Source organism: Oryza glaberrima, chromosome 1, assembly GCF_000147395.1.
Source record: "Oryza glaberrima chromosome 1, OglaRS2, whole genome shotgun sequence".
Taxonomy (NCBI): domain Eukaryota; kingdom Viridiplantae; phylum Streptophyta; class Magnoliopsida; order Poales; family Poaceae; genus Oryza; species Oryza glaberrima.
Window position 1 is genome coordinate 15,110,272 of NC_068326.1, and position 21,312 is coordinate 15,131,583.

The 21,312-nt window shown below is 44.8% G+C and overlaps 1 long non-coding RNA gene across 3 annotated transcripts; it reads left to right on the forward strand.

The window, feature by feature from the left end:
• The first annotated feature begins 12,545 nt into the window (after positions 1–12,545).
• Positions 12,546–14,951, forward strand: LOC127760727 (uncharacterized). Of its 3 annotated transcripts, none has more exons than XR_008015127.1 (5): positions 12,546–13,008; positions 13,409–13,488; positions 13,955–14,076; positions 14,484–14,559; positions 14,639–14,951. It is a non-coding gene; the product is annotated as an uncharacterized LOC127760727 (long non-coding RNA). The 3 variants fall into 3 exon arrangements; XR_008015126.1 differs by having other exon boundaries at positions 12,547–13,008; positions 14,484–14,544; XR_008015125.1 differs by having other exon boundaries at positions 12,548–13,008; positions 14,484–14,951.
• Positions 14,952–21,312: the final 6,361 nt, after the last annotated feature.

The window sequence follows — 21,312 nt, forward strand, 5'->3', positions numbered from 1 at the left end:
GGCGTAGACGACTCCACTCCACAGGCAGCTTGACCAGGGCTACACCTAATCCTCCACACCATCAGCATCACTGTAGAACTCCTCCTCTGATGAATGATTGCAAGGTGAGTATATGACATACTCAGCAAGCCACGCAACAAATATGCAAGTGCATAGGATAACAAAGGATGGCATAGTAGGGTTTCATTTGCATAAACAGCATTTAATAAACATTTCAGAATTTAATAAAACAGTTAAATAATAATTAAACAATATTAATCCAACGCTATACAACATACCCTGTTGCATAGGCCCAACCATTCTGAACAACCATCCCGGCTGCACAGTTCTATCCCCAAACCAGGAATATACCATTCCAAACCAGGAGCTAATCAAATTATTACCAGTTATAGCATCTTTTATTATGGTGAGAAGTGTGAAACTAATCACGAAAGACATTGTTAGACCCGCCCATAACCGCAGGCACGGCTGTTCGAATAGTTTTACTCTGGCCAGAGGTGTACCACTGTACCCACAAGACACAGCCCCACGACATGTCACCATGTGCCTCGATACCACCATGGTACCTCGGAAAGGAGCTATGACAGTACCCCTCGCACAACACAATCCACCACAGCGCACCATTCCTGGATCATAATCACCCCCTTATAAACAAGGCATAGACTCCCCAGCGACCCCCGTGGGCTTATCTCCGCCACTTCTCAGTCTGGTGCCCCGCAATGAACCATGCTATACAAAAGGTAAAGCCGTTGCCCACGCTGGCTTGTGGTTGGCACGGTTAATGTTTCACAACCGAAACTCGTGAACCGGTCCTTAATTGTCATGAGCACGACCATCAAAACCATGCGCTCACAACCCACCATTATCAGGTTTTAGTTGGAAAATTAATTAATTAACCAATCATGATTAACCATCATGAGCTATCATTAAGCCATCATTAAATAATAGTGAGTCAAAAGTTATCCCAATAGTGTGCTAATGTTTCTAAGCATGGCTAAGCAATCATATCTAATATCTAGCTGAACCAATATTTAAAGCCCAACTAGTCAAGTTATAATAACCCAAGGTATCAAGGAATAAAGTGATCAAGAACAAAAGGGCTATAACAAACAATAGGTTAATTCCACCCAATGACATTCAAAAATAAATGCAATAGTTGAATAGAAACAATAGCTTTAAACGGGATCAACATGCTCAAAGGGTTGTTTGGGATCTGTGTGACTTGCCTTGCTGGCCTTGGAACTCTTCAAATTCTTCTCCTGCGAAAACGGACTCTCCGGAAACGTCGGAATCTAAACAGAAAAGAACAAAAACACCAAAACAGCACATAAACAACAATTTATATATTTGAGATTTTTAGGGTGTGACATACCGGTACAGGGTCGTCGAGGGCAGCCCACTCACGCCGCTCGTCCACGTCACCTCGCACGGCGGCCGCGCCGCCGGCTGGTTCGGCATGGACCTGAACAGCAGCAGGCTGGACCTCTTCTACTGGCTTCTCACCTGCATCGGCATCGCCAACCTCGTCTTCTACGTGGTCGTCGCTACCAGATACTCGTACAAGACCGTCATGGCCGGTGGCAAGGTCGTCGACGACAAGGCCAGCACATCGAGTGCGCCGCCGCCGCAGCTGCTGCCTACTGATCAATCAAGCAGCTGATCGATTAGCTACCTAGCTATAAAATCATGGTAAGAAAGAAAATGGCATCATCATGTAGGAGTATATATGGTCTGCTTCGTGGTACGTGACAACCAAAAAAAATTGTAATGATTAAGTCGTTCTTCCATGTATATGCTTGATCTGCTTGTGATTGCCATCTGATTGTGTGCGCTACTGCTACTGCTGATGTTGCCAAGTCCTAAACTGTTTGTTAGTGCAAGCGCTCAACTCCGATACGGAACTGAAGAAAACAGAGCAAGAACAGAGTATCGAGGAATTTCAGAACTTAGCGAAATCACGAGCAAATGTGGGGCAATTTTCTGGGGTTTTTCATTCAACTGAATTGTAAACCTTACAAGGGAAAAAATGAACTGACTGCTACTTATACTCTAGAAACAGAAAGAGAAATCCTAGGCCTAAAATCTCGTGCCATCCCACGACTCGGTTCCTCCCGGACTCCATGCTGATGCAAAATGCCACTCCGCACGCCTGACGCAATCGTCGCCACCTTCCGCAGCTTCGCCGCCAACTTCGTGCATGCATAACAAACTCCAAACAGATTTTATTCCTCCAGCCATTGCAACTGTCAAGATTGGATCATATCGGGGCCACAGCTGAAATAACAGCAACAATCTCCCCATTAATTCTGCCGTGGCCTAATCAAACGAACACCTAACAAGTGCCGTGCCGTCGCCAGCTTCGTTGCCGGCAGTCCCTTTGTCATTCCATCTGCCCGCTGATCCTCGGATCGAATGAACTCAACAAGAATTTGCCCGCCTTCCACACATTCACGGATGAAATGGTAGCGGGTATCAATGTGCTTGCTTCTCCCATGGAAAACTGGATTCTTCATCAACGCAATTGCAGACTTGTTGTCCACAAACAGCCTGACTGGTTTCTCCTCCACGCCCGCCACTTCACTCAGTAAGGCTCTCAGCCACAACGCTTGACAAGCTGCTGCTATGGCTGCCATGAACTCGGCCTCGCATGACGATAAAGCCACCGTCTTCTGGTTCTGTGAACTCCACGAGACCAAGCTCTCATTGACAAAGAACACCATACCTCCAGTACTGCGACGATCAACCGTGTCTCCAGCGAGATCACTATCTGAGTACCCAGTAATCTCCAGTCTTCCACTGCCCGCAGGATACACCAAACCACAATCAATTATGCCCTTCAAATATCGAAGTATTTGCTTGATCATCCTGAGATGAGATGTGGTTGGTCTCTCCATAAATCTGCTTGCCACCCCAACAGCGAACGACAAGTCTGGTCTGGTATGTAACAGGTACCTGAGACACCCGATAACACGACGGAATTCAGTGACATCAACAGGCATTCCTTCTGCATCCTTTTGCACCACTGCTCTAGGATCAATGGGAATTGCAGTTGGATTGCACTCAGTCATTCCCAACTGCGACAACACCTTTCTAGCATATGCTGCTTGCTTGATCATGATCCCTTCTTCTCCTTGATCAACCTCGATCCCCAGATAGTAGGTGAGGAGACCGAGATCGCTCATCTCAAACTCCCCCATCATCTGTTGCTTGAAAGCTTGAATCTCTCCTGGATCAGCTCCCATCACTATCAGATCATCAACATATACTCCAATAATCACTGCATCTATTCCCTTTCCTCTGATATACACTACTTGTTCCTGTGCACACCGCACAAACCCGAGTGTCTTCAGACTTTTGTCAAGCCGAGTGTTCCAATCCCGCGGTGCTTGCCGCAACCCATACAGAGCTTTGCTCAGTCTCAACACCTGATGTTCTTGCCCCTTCTTCACGAAACCCTCTGGCTGAACAACATAGACTTCTTCCTGCAGCTCACCATTAAGGAATGCCGATTTGACATCAAGGTAGTGTACCTGCCAACGGCGATCTGCCGCGAGTGCAAGTATCAACCGCACAGTATCAAGCCTTGCCACTGGTGCAAACACCTAATCAAAATCCACACCATGCTTCTGCACATATCCCTTTGCAACAAGTCGAGCTTTGTGCTTGATCACTTTGCCCGCAGAATCCTTCTTGAGTTTAAACACCCATTTGAGTCCAATCGGCCTGTGCCAGGTAGGTAACGTGGTCAGCTCCCACGTCGCATTTTTCTCGATTGCCTCCATCTCCTTTCTCATTGCATCTTCCCATGCTGGTTGGCCAACTGCCTCACGGTAGCCTGACGGTTCCTCCATCTCCACAAGGTATGCCTCTCCGTCGTGTTCATCTTCCACCAAATCAACTCGCGGGGCGTCCTGCATGATTTCACCAAGACTTCTGTACCGCATCGGCCCGTTGTTGCTCTCCGCGCTACCGGCAGAGAATGGGGACGCCTCCACCCCGGCAGAGTGTGTCGATGAAGAGCCGGGAGTGGGCGTGCTAGGCAAGGTTGGTGACAACCTTGCCGGGCTTGCAGGGGGTGAATCTTGCTCTGCCTCCGTCACCGGCTCCTTGCCGGCGCGCCTGCCTGACGACGGTGCCTAGTACCGCGGTACCGAGCTCCCCGGGTCTGCTTCATTCGGCAGGTGCTCGCCGTCGCCTTCCTCAACCTCGAACTCGGTTGAGTTCTGCTCCCCTGCACTTGCACTCCACTGCCAAGCAAGTTTTTCCTCAAAAACAACATCACGACTTACGTGTATTCACCCACGACGCAGATCGAACAGGCGATGCTCCTTACTCCCTTCCTCCACGCCCAGGTACACGTACGGCGCACCCCTGTCATCCAACTTCTTGAGGTGTGGCGCTGTGTTCTTCGCATGCGCCGTGCAACCGAACACCCGTAGGTGTCCGAGCTGTGGTTTTCTCCCCGTCCACGCCTCGAACGGAGTTCAGTCTCCCATCGTCTTCATCGGCAGGCGGTTGAGGAGGTACACCGCATGGCGCACCGCCTCCCCCCACAACCTGCCCAGCACAGACATCCCCTTGAGTAGGGATCACGCCATGGCCATCACCGTGCAATTTCTTTGCTCCACAACACCGTTCTGTTGAGGCGAGTACGGCGCCGTCAAGTGCCACTGGATTCCCGCCTCCTCGCACAGCCGTGCAAAATCCCCAGACAGGACTCGCCACCCCGGTCTGACCGCAGCGTCTTGACGTGCCCGGCAGCCGTGTTCTCGGCCAGCGGCCTGAACTTGGTGAAGGCCTCCAGTGCCTGGTCCTTGGTTTTGATGACGAACACCCACATCCACCGAGTATAGTCATCAACAATTAAAAGGAAATAGCGATTACCAGCCATTGTACTCGGTGTGATCGGTCCGCACAAGTCCATGTGCAGTAACTCGAGCGGCTCCTCCGCCCTGTAGTGCGCCTCCACCGGAAATGGCGCCCTGATCTGCTTCGCTACCAGGCAGGATTGACACAGCTGGTTTGGGTGAACGATCGCCGGAACTCCTCCCGCCAGCTTCAACTCAATTCGGTAGAGGCGATTCGCTGTGCGCCTCACCTTCATCACCAGCCGCCATGGCCTTTTGTCGAACACCTCAAGTACATCATCATCCATGACCACGCGGTGCCCCGTCTCTGTGAGTTGGCCCAAACTCACCATGTTACACTGCAGACTAGGGATGTAGTAGATGTCCTGCAGGAGCCATTGATCGCCGTTCTTGCATGCAAAGAGAATCGAACCCTTCCCTTTGATCTGCACTGTGGACGCGTCGCCGAACTTCACCTGCCCGGTGATCGACTCGTCTAGCTCACGGAACTTGTCGCGGTCCCCAGTCTTGTGGTTGCTGGCGCCATTGTCGAGGAACCAAACATCGCCGGCCTGCTCAGCAGCGTTTGCCAGCAGCAGTTTGGGCCACACGCGCTCCTCGTGCACGACCAAGCCACACGATGTGCGCTGTGGCTCGTCCTCCGTCACCGCGAGCAATAAAGCAGGTCCAGCATCCTCCGTCTGTGCCAAGTGAGCTGCTTCCCCTTTCTTCTTCTTCGGATGAGGGCACTGGTTGGAGTAGTGCTCGTACTCCTCACAGTTAAAGCACTTGATGTGACTCTTATCACGGTCTGTGCCGCTAGAGCCACCACCGGAGTCGCCACGCGGCGCGCCGCCGCATCCACCTGCGCCGCGACCTCTGCCGCGACCACAACCACCCTGGCCGCGCCCACCATTGTCGCCGGTTGATTTGTTTTTGTGTGGTGATGAGGATTCTCCCCCATTTTTCTTGAAACGAACCACCCACTCGGCCTGAGTGAGCAGGACCTGCCCGTCGGCGGTGACCCCGCCGGCTGCAGCCTTCTTCTTCCGTAGGCGTTCCTCGTAGGCCTTGAGCCAGCCCACTGCCTCCTCAAATGGCATATCATCAATCTCATAAAACTGCTCAATACCTGCGATGAGGCTGATGAATTTTTCCGGCACCGTGTCGAACAGCTTCTTCACCATCGCGGAATCACCTAGTGTCGAGCCCAATGCCGAGTGACGCACGCTCATCACGGTGATGCGGCCCGCGTACTGATCCAGAGTTTCCCCTAGCTCCATCACCATGGCACCAAATTCACCCTTCAACGTCTGCAGGCGCGCTTCGCGAACGCGGTCCGCGCCCACGAACCTTGTCTTCAAGCAATCGCACACTTCCTTTGCCGATCTCTTCTTCGCCACCTGCATCAGCAGGTCCTCCGGCAGGGACTGCAGCAGATGGGACTTCGCCTTCTTGTCCCTTCTTGGGTCGACGGCCACACCGGCCGCTGGCTCGATGGCGTCCCACACGCCCTGGTCCTCCATCATCGCCTGAACCCGAATGCACCAACTAGTGTAGTTCGTTGCCGTGAGTTGTGGGTAGGAGAACGCACTCCCTGAGCTCCCCCTCGCTGGATCCGCTCCCGCCGAAACCAACGCCATGGTGTCAAATCAGCCCTCAACCTGAGTGCTCTGATACCACTTGTTAGCGCAAGCGCTGAACTCCGATCGAACACCTTCCGGGCGAACTGTAGCCGTCCGGCACAGAAACTCCAAGCACAGCTAGCTGGCGGAACTGAAGAAAACAGAGCAAGAATAGAGTATTGAGGAATTTTAGAACTTAGCGAAATCATGAGCAAATGTGGGGCAATTTTTTGGGGTTTTTCATTCAACTGAATTGTAAACCTTACAAGGGAAAAAATGAACTGACTGCTACTTATAGTCTAGAAATAGAAAGAGGAATCCTAGGCCTAAAATCTCGTGCTATCCCACGACTCGGTTCCTCCCGGGCTCCATGCAGATGCAAAATGCCACTCCGCACGCCTGATGCATTCGTCGCCACCTTCCGCAGCTTCGCCGCCAACTTCGTGCATGCATAACAAACTCCAAATGGATTTTATTTCTCCAGCCGTTGCAACTGCCAAGATTGGATCATATCGGGGCCACAGCTGAAATAACACAACACTGTTAACTTATGCGTGTCAGCGTGTGCTTAGTGCAAGAGGCGGCTTGCGAGCAGAGGCGCGGAGGAGGGCGGCGCCTGCGTCACACTGGTAGCGGCCATCCATGTGCGTGACCCGTCGCAGCGCTACGAGGCGTTGGGCGCGCCGATGGTCACCGTCGTGGAGTCGGCGAGGCTGCTCGGTGCAGGGGGAACAACGACGGGAGGTTCAAGGTAAGGAGCACAGAGCGCTGGAGGAGGCCTCGGGCTTGAAGGCGAAGAGCGCCTGGAGGCCGTGCTCCGCTTGGATGGCTCGGACCTGGAGGTGGTCGCGGCGAGGGCCCACCAGGGCCGACCGGAAGACGACCACCGGGCTAGCGCCTTGCCGGTAGAGCTCGGCTCCGGCGAAGCCGAGGAGAAGGCCGGGCCAGCTTAGACTGGCGCGTCGGCCTCCATGGAACGGCTGCCGCCACGTAGAAGAGGAAGAGGAGGACGCCGGCCGTGGCGTGATCCGGCGGGGACGAGAGGGACGACGACGCCAACGAAGAGGAGAGGAGACGAGGGGGACGACGGCGGGATCCGGCAGGGACGAGGGGGATGACGACGGCGCCGCCCGCACGCTGCCTCCCCACTGCTGCCGCCGCTGGCGGCCGCCATCGCAGCGCCACCCTCCTCCTTTCCCGCCTCCTTCTCCGCGCCTCCGCTCGCACGCCGCCTCGCCGGTCACCGCGCGCTCGCAAGCCGGCCGCCGCACAGCCCCGCAAAGAGGAGAGGAAAAAGAAGAGAAAAAAAGAAAGGGCAAACAGAGAGGGTGACGTGGACACCTGATATGTGGGTCCCATGTGGGTCCCTCGCTGACTCAGCTGCCACACAGACCATAACCGGGGTCAAAACCACTGAAGGACCTTGGGTGACCGGTTTTGTATAGTTAAGGGACCCCGCATATCTGGTTTTGTGGTTCGAGGATGTTTTCGTATCCCGATGACAAGTTGAGGGACCTGCGGTGTACTTTTTCCAAGGAAAAATAATGGGAGGGAGCAAAGGAATGGGCCAAATGAAGAATCTCTGGCCCAAATTTAATCAGAAGCTTTGATAATTTGTGTGGAGGGTTTTGAATAGAATTCAAAGGAGATGAAAATCTAAGGGATGAATATTTGTGGACTTTTTGAACTCGGACAAGGAATTCAAATAGGATTTCTAAATAATGGAGCTAAAGGAAGATGTTAGTGGACTTTTTGAAGTTTGGAAAAGAAATAGGATTTCTAGGAAATTTTGACTGCAGAGTTTTAAATAGGTTTTAAAGGAGATAAAATTTAAAAGAGAAAAGTTTGGGGTCTTTTGAACTTTATAAAAATAATTTAAATATAAAGTTTTAAAAGCAAAAAGGAGTTTGAAATACTTTTAAAATAAAATCAAAGATATTTATTTCGAGATATAAATTTTGAAAAGGATAAAAATAAAGATGCTCCAAATTTATAGAATTCAATAAGAACCAAATATAAAACTTATCACAAAAGATTTTCTCTATATTTTAAAATTTAAAAATTAAATAGTCAAATGGGATGGAAAGGAAAGGAAATACAAATAATTTATCTACTAACGTTGGATAAATTTTTGGGATGGTGGCAAAAATAGATGGAAGGAAAATAACTAGGATTTTAGCCCCGATATACGTGGTATGGATTTTTGGTGATTCAATTGGGCTAAAGGAGATTTAAACTTTTTGAATAGGAGGGATTGAAAAGGTTTCTTACCACAAGAGCAATTATTCTGGAAATATTATTCTTGTGCCAGAAAGAATCAAACCTTGGGAATCAAACTGGCGGTTTGATTTATAGATAGAAGAATTTGGATAGTGGAACATCTAGAGGAGTTTGTGGAAGGTGTTGTATGAAAGAGAACAAGGATTTCTAAAGATAGGTCTAGATCAAGGGTTTGATCCAGAATAAATTCCAGCAAAAAGGAAATTATACTAGTTTAGCCCCAAGGATAAAATTGTTAATGGATCAATATAACAAAGAGTCGGCTCAATCGGGAATTATTGGCCCAAGCTAAATAGTAGACTTTGGAATCTTGAATGGATAATTTAGATGAACGAGATTTCAAAGGGGAAATATTTGTTGGAGTATAAAACTGGATTTGGAAATATATGTGGATGGGAATTTCTACAGGAACAGAATTGGTGGTAGATTGGTAAACTCTAAAGGATAGGTATATTGACTCAGGGAGATTGAAAAGGATATTTTATGGACTATGGGAATATTTTGGTGGAGATCAAAAGGAAAGATATCAACATTTCCTGTACTCTAGAGATATTGGGGTTGAGTTCAAAGGGAGAGTACAAACTCTGAGGAAATTGGAAATTGTCATTTTATGTACTCTAGGGAGGTTAGAAAATGACATTTCATGTATTCTGGAGATAGTTGAGTGGAGATCAAAAGAAAAGTAGTGGTTCTGGGGAAAATAGGATTTGGTATTTCATGTGTTTGGGTAGAGATCAAAGGGGAAATATTTGGTGGAAGATAAAACTGGATTTGATGGTAGTGTGGTAAGCTCTAAATGAAAAGGTATTAACTCTAGAGATATTGATATTTCATGTGCTCTAGAGATGGTTGAGCGGAAATTGAAAGAGTATTTGTTGGAGATGTTCGGGAATGGATTCAAAGGAAATATAATCTAGAGCCAAAGTTAGAGATTAAAGAAAATAAATAGAAAGGTTTTGTAAAATTTAAAAGAGAGCGATTAACTTTGCAAATAAAGTCTAAATCCAAGTTAAAAGAAATTAAGAGAAGGCAAGATCACTTCAATAGAAGAATCGAGAAGAGTGCAACTAAAATATTTAGCAAAAATTTTTCCCTGAAAATTTGAGTCTGTTACACCTCCGCAACCTTTGTTGCCTTAACTTAACCAGCTTTGCTACTTCATCAACCTCGACGTCTCCGAGAAACTCAACACCTCGGCATGTTCCACCAGACACGACATCGTGCTAATCTACTACAACAAGTAGTGCTCAAATCCTCAAGCTTTCTACTTAGACATTCTCAATGCTTATCTTCACTCAAGCAATGGCTATTCAACAACAAGAAATTATAGTTATTGACTCTATATTTAGTCGCTTTCCAACCAAGCATAAAGTCGGGGGCTACACAAACACAAGATTAAAATTCGACAAGCATTATGTCAAGATGAAGCAATCAATTAAACAATCAACGAGTTCTATGAAAACAACTTCTGGAGTCATTAGCTTCATCTTCGCTGCTGAACAGGCATTCTATTCCAGCAACTCCAAAATTTTCACCCTTTTGAAGATTTCAGAAATACCTCGAATTAGTCCTGTTACAAACAACTACTAGTTCCAGTTATTCCTTTAAAGCATCTAGAAGACAAATTCCTTAGGGAAACCATTCAGGAGTTAACAACCATTGTGAGTAACAAATTGTTGAGGGAGCTAGAGCTATCTCCTGAAATCCTTCGGGTCAGCTCCCCTTCCTCAACTATTCAATGCCTCATAAGGGGAACCAAGGTGGACATGCTCTCCAATTCCACTATCGGCGCCACACATAATCTCTGATTCCTATGCCTTGGCCATCTTAGGTGACGATCCATAAGCACTGACCAACGAAACCTTCAAAAGCCCCTCAAGACATCTTTTAGAAGATCTACAACTTTTGTTTTGGTCATTTTGCTATATGACTTTATTTCAATAATTTGAATTTGAATTTAAAATTATGACAACTTCAAACAACATTTTCAAATACTAAATGATTTCAACTGAAAAATTCATCAACAACAAAGTTGTATAACTCATCAATATCTATAACTTTTATTTTGGTAATTTGTTCATCCGACAAAGTGATTTGTAACAGTGTTCACAAAATATACATATCTCTTAGATAGTTTATAAACTATAAGAAAGATATGTAAATTCTTTGAACAATGTTACTATTACTTTATCGGATGAAGAAATGATCAAAATAAAAGTTATAGATATTGATGAGTTATACAACTTTTATGTTGATGACTTTTTCAGTTGAAATCATTTAGTATTTGAAAATATTCTTTGAAGTTGTCATAATTTGAAATTCAAATTCAAATTATTGAAACAGAGTCATATAGCAAAATGACCAAAACAAAAGTTGTTGATATTGATGATTTATACAACTTTGTTGTTTAGAACTTTTTCAGTTGAAATTATTTAGTATTTGAAAATGTTGTTTGAAGTTGTCATAATTTGAAATTCAAATATTATATAGGTCAATCAAATTCAGATGGAGAAATAACCAAAATAAAATTGATAGATCTTAATATGTTATACAACTTTGTTTTTGGCAACTTTTTCACATAAGTTCATTTAGTATGATTTTTTGTGTGTTACTTCACAATGGTACAATAAATAAAAAGAAAAAAAAATGTTAAACAGAGATGGAATGAAAGAAGGCCTGTTATGGGCCAGCCCTTTTGCTCCTCCCACGCCAAGAAGTCCATTTTGCCTCCCTTCTCTCAATTAATTTCAAAATATGAAAACTTCGGATCGAATTTTATCATAATAAATGACCTTATATGAAAAGTAGTAAAAACAAAGTTGTATAACTTATTTAGATCTACCTATTTTATTTTGATTATTTCTCCATCTGAGTTTGATTGATCTATATAAAATTTGAATAACAAATTATAATAACTTTAAACAACATTTTTGAATACTAAATGATTTCAACTCAGAAGGTCATCAACAACAAAGTTGTATAACTCATCAGTATCTACACCTTTTGTTTTGATCATTTTGCTATATGACTTTGTTTCAATAATGTGAATTTGAATTTTAAATTATAATAACTTCGAACAATATTTTCAAATACTAAATAATTTCAATTGAAAAAGTCATCAACAACAATGTTGTATAACTCACCAATATCTATAACTTTTATTTTTGTCATTTCTTCATCCGACAAAGCGATAGTAACATTATTCACAAAATTTACATCTCTCCTATACTTTATAAACTATATCAGAGATGTTTACATTTTGTGAACAATGTTACAAATCACTTTGTCGGATAAAAAAATAACCAAAATAAAAATTATAGATCTAAATGGATTATACAACTTTGTTGTTGATGAATTTTTCAATTGAAGTCGTTCACTAATAAAAAATTCTATTTGAAGTTCTCAAACTTTTAATTTCAATTTCAAATTATTCAAATAGTGTCAAATATAGAAATGACCAAAATAAAAATTTTGCATCTTGATGAGTTCTACAATTTTTGTTTTGGTGACTTTTCCATTTGAAATCATTTATTAACCCCAATTTTTATTCGAAGTTGTCAATTTTTGAAAATTAAACATTTGAATTGTTCAGATGAACTTATTCTCGATGAATTTTAAAATTTTGTTGTTTATGATTTTTGAAACAGAAAAATCATCCCAAAATTAAATTTAATGTTCTCATAAATTTAAGGTGAAATGTCCATTTTGTCCATCAATTTCGTAACTACTATTAACTCACCAGGGACAGTTTGGTATTTCGTAACTACTATTAACTCAACCAGTGACCAACCAAACCTTATCCTCTCCCTCTCCAATCTCCCTCTTCCTCTCCTCAGATCCGTGTGCTCGGCTCCTTCCTCCCCTCTTTTCTCCCCGCTTTTCCCGTCCAATCCCGGCGGCGGCGGTGGCTCGGTGACGAGAGGAGTAGCAGTGGTAGTGGTGGCTCAATGACGAGGAGGGGCGGCGAGAGCTCGGCGACAGGGAAGGGCGGCGAGAGCTCGGTTCCTCCCTCCCCTCTTCTCCTCTCCAATCCCGGCGGCGGCTCGGCGACAAGTAAGGTCGGCGGGAGCTCGGCTCCTTCCGGCAACTGATGGGAGAAGACGCCCCTTGTGGAGAGCTGCTGCCGGTGCTGCCGTCGTCGTCAGCGCAGCCGTCGCAACCAAGGGGACACGGCTTCCTTGCTGGAGAGCTGCTGCCGGTGTTGCCGTCGTCGTCCTCCCCCGCCGATTACGAGTGCTACGTCCACTACACCGAGTGTAAGCGACCTCGCCCTCACCAGGATGCTTCGTTTCTAGGGTTAGGTTTGGGGTGCTTCAGATTGAGGAAATCTGGGGCTTAAATGGTCAATTAGGTTTAGGGGTTATGAAATATATGTAAATATACGTGCGGTAGTAGTACTGATGGAATAACAAAAAAGATTAGGGCATTTTGTTCGCCACAGCAGCATGGTTGGTACCATTAGGAACTAGAAACTGAAGAATACAAATCCAATTGATCTGTTATAATGATGCATGAAAGATGTTTTTCTTTCTTTTCTTCTATTGGGGTGGGTTCATTTCAGAAATACCCAATTTGTTAGGTTGGCCACATGTTCCCATTTTGATCTGCGACGTCACAGACAATTCTCTTGTAATGTATATGTGCATTGTTTGTCAGAAACCTGTCGAATGGGAGGCACCATCATAATTATATGATCCAGCATTATGAAGTAACCATCAACTGATCTAAGCTGGGAGGTAATTTCTAAACCTCACCTCTGATGTTTGATGAATTTCATTTTCTTGTAAATACTTTTTTTGACCGGATTTCCTGCCATATATATTTACATATATGATTGTGTAGATACTAGCTAGATCTTTCCTCTTAGAGCATGGACAATATAATGGTTCAGGCGACTATTGTCTACATAATCTAGACGACGCACACAATAGAATATTTTAAGCAGATTTTTCATAAGTGCCAACCACTGCCTATGTTAGAAAAATCTTCTCAAGCATATAAGCATATAGTCTGATGGTCATTTCATAAAAATCTCTTGATATGATTTTATAAGTGAACATGATCAAATTAATTTGAATGTACAAGCTGATATGAAATTAAAAGAAGTAGAAGTTTATGACATGCTATTAAGAAAATTTAGGTGAACTAAATCCTTATTATGCCTTTTTTGTTTTCTTCTGACACAATTGTAAGTTTGTTTAGAGTACTGTAAGCTGTGGCACCGGGGATGGCCAACCTCATTGGCTACTGCTGCGACAGCGACGAGCGGCTTCTCGTCCCCGAGTTCATGCCCAACGACACCCTCGCCAAGCACCTCTTCCACTGTGAGTTTCCTCCCTCCCTCCAGTCCCCTGCAATTTAACTCCGGGTCTCTATATTCCCCTCCCATTTGATGATCCTACCAACGATTGGATCCTTTTGGTCATAATGGATGTTGCTGTGCTTCGTGTGCTACCTCTTCAGTTCTGTAGTTACACAGCCAATGGCGCAGCGAGCTTGGATTTTTATGATGAAATGGCTAGCTTCGGTAGCTGATTTAGAATTTTGCAGCGGCAAAATAAAAAGTGATAGCTGAAGGAAAATCTTGGATTCATGGTAGTATTCATGCACATCAACTGGCATTAGACAATCTCACATTTTGCTTGCTTAATTTACACACAATCAAAGCTTAATTCTATGTTAACATCAGGATTTTGTTGTGCCTAAGTAACACCTCTTTTGCTATGGATAGATGAATCGGAAGCAGCAAGGAAGCATATGTCCTTTGTCGTTTGATTGGCCTCAACACTCAGGTCAACCTCAATAAGGTTTTTGTCTATTCTCTTAATGTTACCTTGCTAATTCAAGATCTTTTGATTCGTGTGACTTGGATATGACTTTGCTTAGGTCAATGTGTGAACGACTATTTGGCATTTGGCTGGATTTGGTGGTCAGTGACTTGTACTAGTGATGTATTGACCTGGTCAGTGAACCTGTGATGTAATTGAACATGTTTTGGATAGTGATTTGTGGATGTAATTAACTGACTTGTCATGTAACTTACTTGAGGATAACATGTGATCTTTTTTTTTTTTCTGAATTTGTGATAGCCTGTTTTGTGAATTTGTATTAAATATGAGCTGAATGTTGTTAATTGGGCTGTAAGATGCCAGATATGTGGATGTTAATTGGGTTTTGTATTGGATTTTAACTGGGCTCATTCTGTTTGATATATGGGCTTCTCGAGTGTGTATGGCCAAGATTCAATTTCATTGTAATGCTTGGGCCTATTGGGCCTTTTGAATATATATGGCCCACTTACAATACGCCTAGCCCATAATTTGGCTAAATTTATTAAATCTAATTGGATTTACAATAGGCCTAGCCTATAAACAGATTGCTCACTACATGGGCCTTAACAGGCCACATAGAATCTTATGATGATTTTTAGGTTTGATTGTGACGAAAATGGGCGTTATAACTCTATGACGACAGAAGGATCATTACTAGATCAATGACAAAAAAAAAAAAGGTTTTGTCATAGAACGCCATTAGAGACGCATGATAGGTGACGAATGAAACGCGAGCGTCACAGATTACACAGTAAATTTCAATGTTTGTGACGTGAATGAAACGTCACCTATCATAAGATCTCTTGTAGTGAATTCCGGAGTTGTCGGTAATCTTCTCCTATTTCTTTTATTCTGTTTATTACTCTGAATTTAATATAATATTCTTCTTGAGTAATTTAGATTTATTTTGTGAGAATTATCTCTTGGTTAGTTCCTAAATAGTAAACGGGATTATTGTTCACTATAATCAACTAAAATATAATAATTGCTTTGGTGAGTTATAAGATATTAATTGCTTAGATGTGGTGTTTAAGTAATTGTTATCCAGTAATTGCTGCGTATCCCACAGTATGTTTGAGGTGGGTGTAGAGGTGGTGACAGCTCTCGAGATCACTTAAGTCCTCTCTGTTCGGGTACGTAGTAGAGCGACATCTCGGAACAGTGGGTTGCCAGTGCATGAAGTATTGTGTTAGGATTAAAGTTAAGCTTTCCCTAGACACTGTTTCTCACTAGTAAATCCTCTCTATCCTGGTCTATCATTTGCTTGGTGTCCTTGGATGAACCGGAGGAAGATTTGACCACACACGTTCCCTTGGATTCGATACCCTTGGAATACTCCGTAGGGGAAGTGCTACATCGATATATCGGTGCACTTGCGGATTTTATCTCTGATCGTAAGAAATACCAACAAGCATTTCTAGCGCCGTTGCCGGGGAACGGTTGCTGATCATTTCCGAACCTTGTTCATCCTCGTATCCTTTTTGCTTTTTTATTCTACCTCTACCCCTGCTATCCTAGAGAAGTATTCTTGTCAAACTCTTCTCGACCATGGAGCTACCTCTTTTTCAGCTATCTGCTCCTCGGGGCGAATTCTATGAGCCACCTCCTTCATCGGAGCCCATTTATACAACTGGCTATGAAATTCGTCCCGAACTAATTAGTATGGTTAGGGAAAATCCTTTTTCTGGCTTTGATCTAGAAAACCCCTACCATCATCTACGAGACTTTGAACAAGTCTGCTCATGCCTTAAGATTCGTGGCATAAGACAAGAAATTGTGCGGTGGAAATTGTTCCCGTTCTCTCTTTAAGAGAGAGCAAAGTAATGGTACACCTCTACCGTTGGATGTGTAAATGGTAGTTGGGAAAAGCTGCGAGACAGATTCTGTCTTGCCTTCTTTCCAGTTACTCGTATTACTGCTCTTCGAGTAGAAATTCTCAGTTTCAAGCAGATCGAAAACGAATCAATCGGTGCAGCTTGGTCCAGATTCACTAATTTAGTGTAGTCCGGACCAACCTTGTCCTTACCTGAGTATGTGCTTCTTCAACATTTCCATACGGGTTTGGATAAGGAGTCTGCATTCTATCTGGACATAACCGCTGGAGGATCGTTCATGCACAAAACGCCGTCAGAAGGAAGAACAATTTTGGATCGCATTCTAGAAAATACTTCCTTCGTGACCCAATCCAATGAACCCAAGCCGAAGGCATCCATGTCCAAGATAGAGGAACCTCTAACGATCGAGCCACTCGCTGAACCATCCACTTATGCTAGCTCAATTGATGAGAAGGTTCCTGAGCAGCCGTCCATCGAGAATGAAGAAATTCAGACTCCGGATCGTGCTGCAATCCTGTTCAGGGACGGCTCTGACGGAGACTATGGCAATACCCTGAACTTTTTTAGCAAGAGGAAACCACTCGTTCCTTTGCCACCTACTGATCCTATGGAAGTTGGGTTCCTACGAGAAACTATTCGGGAGTTAACATCCATAATGAGCGATGAATGGCTAAGGGAGGCAGAGCTTTCATCCGAAGTAATTTGGATAAATACCGCTCCCCGAATCATTCCTTGCCATCTGGAAGGGAACGACGTCGGTATTCTCTACAGTCCAACTGTCGAGGCCAATCTTGTTTCTGAGTCTTTTGCATTCGCTTATTTAAGCGATAAGGCAGTAACCCCGACAAACAAATTCTTCAAGCATCCAAACGGAAATATCATCGAAGGATTTGAGATTGTGCAAGATGTGCCTGCCTGCTTTGATGACAGGGAGGCGATCTTTGATTTCCACGTCTTTGAAATCCAAGATTTTGACATCCTAAACGGGCTGCCCATTGAGCAACTTCTCATCAACACACCCCGATTAGGTAGCCTCAAAATAACACTGGGAGAGAATGAATTTTCAATTCCATTCTCGTGGGTAAGGATCACCTTGACCGACCCTCTCCTAGAAATTGAGTGAGCGGAAGAGGTTACCGCAGTTCCCCCTCATGAGTCTCCTGAGGCCCTTCTGGAAGATGAGGTCCCCGATTTCATCAAGGAAGAAGCAGACCCCGGTGAGACTCTCGACCTGCCAATCATGGAACCGCCATCTCGGCCTCCGCTTCTGCTTAAACCTCTACCTCCAGGCCTACGATATGCTTTCCTACATAATGATAGAGTGGCCCCTGTCATAATCAGTGACAAGCTCTCTGAAGACGAGACTCAACGTCTTCTTGCCATGTTGGAAAAGCATCATTCTGTTCTTGGCTACTCGCTTCAAGATCTTAGGGGTATTAATCCCGCACTTTGCACCCATCGTATTCCTATTGGCCCCGAGAGTACTCCCTCTAGGGAACCTCAACGACGGCTCAATAATGCAATGCGAGAAGTTGTCAAGAAAGAAGTCTTGAAACTCCTGCATGCCGGGATTATTTATCCCGTACCATACAGTGAGTGGGTTAGTCCAATCCAGGTTGTGCCAAAGAAGGGAGGAATGACGGTTGTTGCAAATGCTCAAAATGAACTAATTCCGCAACGAACCGTAACCAGATGGAGGATGTGTATCGATTACAGGAAACTTAACAAGGCTACAAAGAAGGATCATTTCCCGCTACCCTTCATTGATGAAATATTGGAACGTCTAGCAAATCATTCCTTTTTCTGTTTCCTTGATGGGTATTCCGGGTATCATCAAATTCCTATCCATCCGGAGGACCAAAGTAAGACTACGTTCACATGTCCGTATGGCACCTATGCATATCGTAGGATGTCCTTCGGACTGTGTAACGCTCCTGCATCTTTCCAAAGATGTATGATGTCTATTTTCTCGGACATGATCGAAGATATCATGTAAGTCTTCATGGATAACTTCTCGGTTTATGGAAAGACTTTCGGTCATTGTCTGCAAAATTTAGACAAAGTCTTACAACGATGCCAAGAAAATGACCTGGTGCTTAATTGGGAAAAATGCTATTTCATGGTCTGTGAAGGGATAGTTCTTGGGCATCGAGTGTCCGAACGAGGAATCGAAGTTGATCGCGCTAAAATCGATGTTATAGATCAGCTTCCTCCTCCTGTGAACATCAAAGGAATCCGCAGCTTTCTTGGGTCATGCCGGCTTTTGTAGAAGGTTCATCAAGGACTTCTCTACAATCGCCAGACCTCTGACCAATTTGCTAGCCAAGGATGCGCCCTTTGAGTTCGATGACGCGTGCCTAAAATCTTTTGAAATTCTCAAAAAAGCACTCATCTCTGCTCCAATCATTCAACCTCCTGATTGGACTCTACCCTTCGAGATTATGTATGATGCAAGTGACTTTGCTGTTGGTGCGGTCTTGGGCCAAACCAAGGATAAAAAGCATCATGCAATCTGTTACGCTAGCAAAACTCTAACCGGAGCTCAGTTGAATTATGCAACTACCGAAAAAGAGCTACTTGCGGTTGTTTTTGCTATCGATAAGTTCAGGTGTTACTTAGTGGGAGCCACAGTGATAATTTATACTGATCATGCTGCTTTGAAATACCTGCTCACTAAGAAAGATGCTAAACTATGTCTCTTAAGATGGATTTTGCTGCTACAGGAATTTGACTTAGAAATTAAAGATAAAAAGGGAGTAGAAAATTCCATAGTAGATCATTTGTTCGGGCTGCAGATCACTGACATGCAGGAACAACTGATAAATGATTTCTTGAGAGACGACATGCTGATGACGATTCACGACTCCAACCCGTGGTATGCCAACATAGTAAACTATATGGTATCCAAGTACATACCACCAGGGGAAAATCAACGAAAACTGAAGTATGAAAGTCGGCGTCATATATGGGATGAGCCATACCTATATCGTGGCTGCTCCGATGGCTTACTACAAAGATGTGTGTCGACTGATGAAGGACTTAAGATCATAGAACGATGCCACGCCTCACCCTATGGTGGCCATTACGGTGCATTCCGCACCCAGGCCAAAATCTGGCAAAGTGGTTTCTTCTGGCCAACAATGTACGAAGACTCAAAAGAATTCGTCAGAAGATGCACAAGCTGCCAGAGGTAAGGAGGAATCACTGCTCGCGATGCAATGCCCCTTACAAACAATTTGCAAGTTGAGATATTCGATGTTTGGGGTATAGACTTTATGGGATCTTTCCCTAAGTCTCGCAACTGCGAGTACATTCTGGTGGCAGTCGACTATGTCTCCAAGTGGGTTGAGGCTATGCCGTGCAGCGCCGCGGATGCGAGGCATGCCAGGAAGATGTTCATAGAAATCATCTTCCCAAGATTTGGTACCCCTAGGATGGTCATAAGTGATGGAGGTTCTCATTTCATTAACAAAACCTTTCGAGACCTCCTACAAGAGATGGGAGCCAAACACAATGTGGCCACTCCTTACCATCCACAGACCAGTGGTCAAGCAGAAACATCGAACAAACAAATCAAGAATATTCTGCAGAAGACGGTCAACAAAATGGGAACATGATGGAAGGATAGATTGCCGGACACACTGTGGGCATACCAGACAGCGTATAAGACACCCATTGGAATGTCCCCATATCAGATAGTCTATGGAAAGTCATGTCGACTGCTTGTAGAACTTGAGCACAGAGCATACTGGGCCATCAGAAACTGGAACATGGATTTTGAGGGAGCAGGAGAATGGAGAAAAATGCAGATTGCTGAACTTGAAGAATGGAGAGAGAAGGCCTACCACAACGAAAAGATATACAAAGAAAGGACGAAGCGCTGGCATGACAAAAGGGTAAAAATCAAGAAATTCAAGCCAGGAGACAAAATACTGATGTTCAACTCCAGGGTTAAGCTCTTCGGCCACGGAAAACTGCACAGCAAATGGGAAGGACCGTTCGACGTCATCGACACCTCTTCGCACGGGGCAATCGCACTCCGCGACGATTCATGTAACATATTTAAGGTAAATGGTCAACGCTTAAAGATTTTCCTTGAGCCAAATGAAACTTTAGATGAAGAAGTGGATGTTATTGAATTAATCGATTATGAAACATAATGATCTCATCTATTGCATGCTTAAAACCCTGTATAGTTGTCACTTTTGTGCTTAGAATAGGATTTAGTGGGCCTAGGAAGAAAAATGGGGGCCTGCCGGACCCACCAGGGTTCGGCCGAACCTGATACCAGGGTGGTGCCCGATCGACCCCAATTTCGAATCCTAGTCTCCCTCGCTCGTCCATAGTCCGTTGTGATGCGCATTTAGAGGTAGAACAGTCGTATCCATCCTAGAGCCTTGTTCTTCCTCCTCTCTCCCACTTGTGCAATTCTCCTCCCCATCTCATCTCAATTTCTTTGCTCCATTACCCCCAATTCACCAATGGCTGGAAAATCTTTGATCCAATTTCACGTACAACCTCACAGGAGAGCCGACACCGGTGAATCAACTCATCCAGGTGGAAAACTACACAGTAGAAGGGGTGAATGCACTGTGGGTGCAGCCCCTTGCAACAGTGCTGGGCTCCCCTGCAAATTTGGAACCCGTCGGCGAGCTCCGTGGTTCGGCCGAACCCTTCTCGGCCCCGTTCGGCCCCTGTTCAGTAGCGCGATCCCTCTCCCCTCACCATGTCACAAAGGCAAAAATCCGGGGGGATTCGCCTGCGCGACGGCCGACAACGGGAGAGCTCGGTCTTTTGAAGGCACGACGCCTTTTTCAAGATGACGGGAAGGCCGCGCCGCCTCCCGTCGATCGCTATGTGGGCACCCTGTTCACCAAGGCAGGGGATGAGATGC